This window comes from Lactuca virosa, chromosome 5, assembly GCF_052849685.1.
Source record: "Lactuca virosa cultivar CGN04683 chromosome 5, Lactuca_virosa_CGN04683_v6, whole genome shotgun sequence".
NCBI classification, from domain to species: Eukaryota; Viridiplantae; Streptophyta; class Magnoliopsida; order Asterales; family Asteraceae; genus Lactuca; species Lactuca virosa.
The window spans coordinates 26,497,089-26,503,967 of NC_136430.1; positions in this window are offsets into that span (position 1 = coordinate 26,497,089).

The window sequence follows — 6,879 nt, forward strand, 5'->3', positions numbered from 1 at the left end:
GATCCCTGGGAGATGGTAGCAGTACAATCTCTGCTAAAATGACCGATCCGGCCGCACTTGAAGCAGCCCGAATCACCACCACTGCCACTCCTACACGCACCCTCGTTCGTCCTGCCGCACTTGCCACAGCGGCTACGGTCCTGATGACCTCTCGATCTAGAGTATGATGTCTTGGGACTCTTGCCCGATCCCGTAGATATCTGGATTTCATCCGGCTTCCTCTTCTTATCTGACTCCAAGTAAATCTCTCTCTCTGGCTCGAGCGATCATGTCTTCCAGCATCTTGCAGCTAGACCGGCTCACAAACCTATCTAGGGCTATGCGGTCCCACTCCTCCTCGAATCTCAGCTTGCTATCCTTTCCTGATTCTTATCATGCTAACTAGGAGATACGGGCCCCCGCCCACACTCCACTAACTAGGCTGCTAAAGAATGTTACGGCTTACCCGCAGTCTTACAACACTTCCCTCACTGACTCACTACTGGGGAATGTTGCGGCTATCCCGTAGTCTTATATCCTGCCTAAACCCGCGCCTTGCTGGAAAAATCTCTAACCTGGTTTCCCCAAACCAGTCATCAACTAATCGTGAATACACGAACTCAATGTTAGGAAGTTTCCCAACTCCCAACTCACGTGCTCCTTAATCCAAGCAGCCACTTGAGCTGCTTTCTTCCTCACCAAAAATGCGAACTCATCCTAGTCTCCCACTTACTTCTGCTTCTGGCCACTCGGGTGGTTCTCCCCTACTTTGATTCAACTAGCTCCTCACAGCTCACAACTTGGAAAGAATTCCCGATTCTCCCTATCATCCTCTGGCCACTTTGTTGTCAACCCACGCTTACCACTGTTGATGATCTAACCTACCAATACCCAAACGCTGCCTCCCCTGAAAACTAGCGAGACACTCCTGAGTCCCACACATGCATGCTACAGTTACCGCATCCTGAGTAACCTTCTCTAAAAGGGAACGACCTCTAACTACCATTCTAAAATCCAGGGTATGCAGATGGCATGTAATTCAATCATAAGCAGGAAACAGAATTCTAAGGTACAATCACTAATATCGATGCAGTACCATAACAAATAAATCATGAATAAAAGATGATAAGAAAATGAAAGATACGCACCTGCCACATCAGGGGCTGCTCGCATCTCCTTTGAAACCAACTGGTACGCCTTGCTTCTTGCCGTAGGCGCCTCCCCCCGGCCCTGACTGTCGTCGGTGATCCTTAAAGTCGCAGGGGCAGGTGCTATCACATGTCCTGCTGAAAGCAAACTCGGGCACTGGGCCTTCTTGTGGCCCCGCCGACTGCAATGGAAGCATATCAGGTCTGATCCCTGGGAGATGGTAGCAGTACAATCTCTGCTAAAATGACCGATCCGGCCGCACTTGAAGCAGCCCGAATCACCACCACTGCCACTCCTACACGCACCCTCGTTCGTCCTGCCGCACTTGCCACAGCGGCTACGGTCCTGATGACCTCTCGATCTAGAGTATGATGTCTTGGGACTCTTGCCCGATCCCGTAGATATCTGGATCTCATCCGGCTTCCTCTTCTTATCTGACTCCAAGTCAATCTCTCTCTCTCTGGCTCGAGCGATCATGTCTTCCAGCGTCTTGCAGCTAGACCGGCTCACAAACTGTCTGATAGCGCTCCTCACCATCTCGTGGTACCGAGCCTTCTTCATCTCCTCGTCCGCCACATACTGCGGCACGAGAAGTGCTCTCTCTCTGAACTTGGCGGTGATCTCTGCAATTGTCTCTGTAGTCATTCGGAGGTCCTGGAACTCCTGTGCTAACTGTTGCACCTCAATCACCGGTGCAAACTCGGCCTTGAACCTAGTCGATAAATCACTCCATGTCATCGCATCCAACGCGGCATCATCTCTCATAGCACGTCCAACCTCCTCCCACCAATCATGCGCTCTGTCCTTCAGAAGAGAGGAGGCGAGTCGAACCTTGTCCCCCTCAGGACAACTGCTATAACAAAAGGCGTTGGCAACATCATCCAACCACCTGCTGGTAGCAATGGGGTCCCTAGCCCCATGGTAATCTGGTGCTCCACAAGCTCTGAACTCTCGGAATGTTAATGTACGCGCTCCTATCATGGCCACCATCTCAGTACGGAAGGCTTCCAGCCTCTCATCCAAAATCTCCAATATGCCGTCCTTGACCATACCAAAGATCACAGGAGTCTGGTCCAGAATACTGCACGTAATCTCAGCTGATACAAACTCCCTCATCCGCTCCTCGAGCTGCTCGGTTCCTGAACCCGAGTCTGATCCCTCTCCGGCGCCTGATCTGCCCACTGTTCTCTCGCGCAACGTCACCACGCTGAAAACATATCATAACAACCATCAGAATACTCATCCCTACTGAGGGATCACACACACACACTACAAGTTCCCTGGTTTTATCTCAGTTCCTCTTGAATCGAGTACGGATCCTCTGCTTTCAGATAGTAAGGGCCCATACTACCTTCCACATCTATCCGTACTTTCATCAAGAGTTGCCTCGACTCCACCAAGTCCCTTTCACTACTATCTCTGCTCCCAGCACTAAACTCATCCTAGGCCTACCCTAGGGAAATCGCCGACCCAAACCGGTCCTCAACTGCTGAAGGTCTTCTTCGTAATGCCAATTAGCCATCACCTGAATACCATCACATGTAACGAGGCTCGGATAATCCTTCGAGTAAAGAACTCATCCCTACAACGGTTAGGACTCAGACAAGAGTTGTGCAATAGGGTCAAATCCAGTACTCTAATATTATTCAACCCTGATTACATGTGACTTAACGTATTCACCTAATAGCTAACTCCCATCACTCAGAGTCCCACAAAGCACAGAGCAAGCAGCATTCAGACAAAAAGAAATCCAGCCATAACATAATCAAGCAATCATATTCACATATCAAGAATCTATACTAGCATGCGATTCTAAGCTCATACTATCAGGCATAACCTAAAAAGGCTATCCTAACACTGTCTACTCAATACTAGCATGTAACTCAAAAACACATATAACAAGCATATAAGGCATCCTTCCTAGGTCCTTATCCCTAATCTAGCATGCTGATCACATAATCATATCATACCAAAATAACTTGTATGGGTAATTTGGGAAAACTTACTTGAGCTCGGCTGATTGCATGCACCACACCCTTTTTCCTTTTAAAGTTCTTTTCTCTTTTCAATCTTTTTTTACAAAAATGATTTTCTTTTGAAAATTTTCATACCAAGTCCTCAGTTTGAGTTCATACACACCCGAGAGTATGCCCGAATCCCTCAAACCAAGGCTCTGATACCAACTTGTAACGACCCAAAATTCATGACCAAAAATTTCATTTTCAAATCATTATTAAAATCCATAATAATCAAACCATTTCATTCATAAAAAAATCGTAATATCAAATCAAAGTGTCATCTCAAAAACATGTTCTTTTTATCAGAGTGAACATCCCAGGCTAAAACTTCTTGGTGTGTGCCATGCGATCATCCCGAGCTCTTCCCTCCGCTACCGGTAGTACCTGAAACCAAAACTAAAAACCATAAGCATGAAGCTTAGTGAGTTCCCCAATCTACCACATACCATGCACGTAATCACATATTGGGCCCCTACCCATTGCATCGGGACTTGCCCGACATCGGACTTGCTCCGGCATCGGGCCCCCGCCCGGTATCAGGCCCCGCCTGGCATCGAGCCCTGCTCGGCATACAGATCTGTTTCTCTTAGGCCCCGCCTGTCTCTAGGCCCCTCCCGCTAAACATATACAAACATATAACATAACACATAACACATGAGCTAAACATACTCTACATCATTCCTGTTCTAAGGCCTCACCTATCTTGGGCACCGCCCCTGTCCTGCTACTAGTGAGTCATGGAACCCCGTCCACGCTCCTGCTGGTAGTGAGATACGGGCCCCCTCCCACACTCACCTCTCTCCTATATCTGGCCTCGCTCCTGCTCTACTACTAGTGAGATACGGAACCCCGTCCATACTCTGCTAGCGATGAGATACGAGACCTCGCCCACACTCACCTCCCTACCAGGCACATACAAGTATCACACAGACAACGAGTATAATCTAACATGCAACATTCCTCGGGCTTACCCCGGCATCGGACCTTGGTCCGGAATAACATACATATAAACTTTCCTCAGGCCTCGCCCGGCATCGGATCTTGGTCCGGAAACATACTAACATACAATGCCTAGGACTAACCCCCGGGTCCTCCTATCATACATAAACTAAATTAGGCCGGCATTGTGGCCGTAGACCCATGCACACAATGAGGAGACTCACCTCGCACTGTTGAAGACTGGCTGAAACACTTCTGACTGCTAACTGAAAAATTCCCGAATTGCTGATCCTTTGGCTCCCCGAACTATCAATACCAAAATAACACTTAGACCACAAAACCCTCAAAAGTCAAACTTGGTCAAAGTCAAAGTCAACGGTCAATGGTCAAAGTCAACGCCCCAAGTTGACTCAACTCGCCGAGTTGCTCCATCAACTCGTCGAGTTCTAAAACTCAAAACCCTGAAATCCTGAACCAACTCGTCGAGTCAACCCCTCACTCGCCGAGTTCCCTAGGGCTCAGAACCATGCATAAACTTGGGTCAACTCGCCGAGTTGCTCCATCAACTCGTCGAGCACATGCAGAATCCATAATCGAGAAAACCCCATCCACTCGTCGAGTCGCCCTATCGACTCACCGAGTTCATGCATAAACCAATAACGGAAAAACCCTCTTCAACTCACCGAGTTGGCTATCCAACTCGCCGAGCCCCTTCAGTCCACTTCTCATTCAGGCGATTCTAAGCCAAACTAATGCCCCCAAAGGTATATCTAACCTCCTAGAGCATGCTTTCCACGTAAAGTTACAACCTTTACATGTAAACAAGTCCCAAAAGCCAAAACTAAGCTAGAAGGAAGGGTTTTGCTATGGAGGAGGGCTTCAAGTCTCAAAAGCTTGAGACTTTATGAAATTAGGGGTCTTAAAGAGTCCAGATCTGAAGTTGCAAACTTCAGATCGTGTTCCATGCAAGCACTAGCCACAAATGTGCTAGAAATGGCCATAAAGCTCAAGATGAAGGGATCTTATCAAATGAATGCTCAAGGTAACGACTTGTTACCTTCTAATAGCTGACAAACTGAAGTAAGTGTTGGATCTACACTCCCTTCCTTGATCCTTGCTTCCAATCCTTCAAGATGTGCACTCCAAGTGAACCTTTATCTTCACAAAGCTCAAGAAATGAAGTTGGGTGGATAGGGTTTCGTTTCTGGTCTTGAGAGGGTAGTAAGGGGCGGAGTGAGAGGCCTCATGTTCTTTAAATAGGGTACAAGGCCCGGATTTAGGGTTTCCCAAACCCTGACCAACTCGTCGATTTGGTCCCCCAACTCATCGAGTAGGTCACTTAACCCGCGACTTAAAATCCGCTCCTACTCGTCGAGTTCCTCCCTGGACTCGACGAGTATACCTCTTGACTTGGGGTTTTTCTCTCCTTTCTTGACCTTCTGAATTCGGGGTGTTATATATTTGGGCGATTCTATTGGCAATCCGACTAATGGGTAACGTGTTGAATGAGTATTAACCAATAACAATTTAACCTAATAATTTGTACGACTATCTGGTAACGTAGGCTAGACCTATCACTAATCCCAATGAATATTGATAGCTCTTTCAAATAAGGATCAATCAGGTCGGCAGTTGGGAGGCAGGACCATTTCGGCATATAGCATTTCTGGAATCCAACAAATAAGCCAACATGTCCATTCTAGACACCTCTCTCGTAAGTAGATCAATCTGCATTATAACTAGAATTACTAATAAATCATATATATATATATATATATATATATATATATATATATATATATATATATATATATATATATATATATATATATATATATATATAACAACGACTATGAATATAAGTATAAGTTACACTAGAAGCATAGCTTAACTTACATGTATTTTCTTGAAAGAAGTCCAAAAATTGCACTAACAGAACTCCGACTAATAGCTACTAATGTCGAGCGCTCAAGGACCTCAGGGTTTCGCCAAATACTTAAAACTAAGGGAAATTTGGGCAAAATGTAGAGAAAATCAAGAGAGAAAGTGTTGGAGGTGTGTGGAATGAATGAGGCCGGATACTTCTATTTATAGTAGGTGTGCACGCCGCGCAGGCCAGATGCGCGTCGTGCATCTTTTAGTGGCTGGTGACGTGGCTTCAGTCAAAGGATGACACGTGGCAAAAATATGGTGGGTTGCGTCTATGTGTCAGTGCGCATGGCGCACCGTGTCTGCGCTTGCGGATTTTCTGTTTCTTCAAAAAATCATATCTTCTTCTTACGATCTCTGTATTTTACGTTCTTTATATCCATATGAGTAAACTACACAAATGGTCCATATGGTTTAGGTTAATTTGTGCGTTTGGTCCTAAACTTATTTTTTAACTCGAAAAGTCCCTACTGTTTATTTTTGTTACGCGCTTGGTCCATGTCTTACCTAAAATAACTATTTTTCCCTTGATTTGTTAATTTATTTAAATAAACACACCCCCAACCCCACCCCATCACCTTACCTTACCTACCCCACCATTTTTCCCTATTTAAATAATAGTGTTTTTAGGTAAGATAGGGACCAGGCTGTAACATCCCAATTTTCAAGGCCAAAAATTTCATTTTTAATTAAGTAAGTTATAAAATCGTTTACCAAAACATTGCCAATGTTACATCAATTTATAAAAACCATCGTATCGTGTCTCAAAACCATATCATCAAAACTTATAACAATCAGAGTACAATCCCATAAAACTCCATGCGGAAATCATGTGTGTGTGTGATGCGCTACTACACCGCCGGCT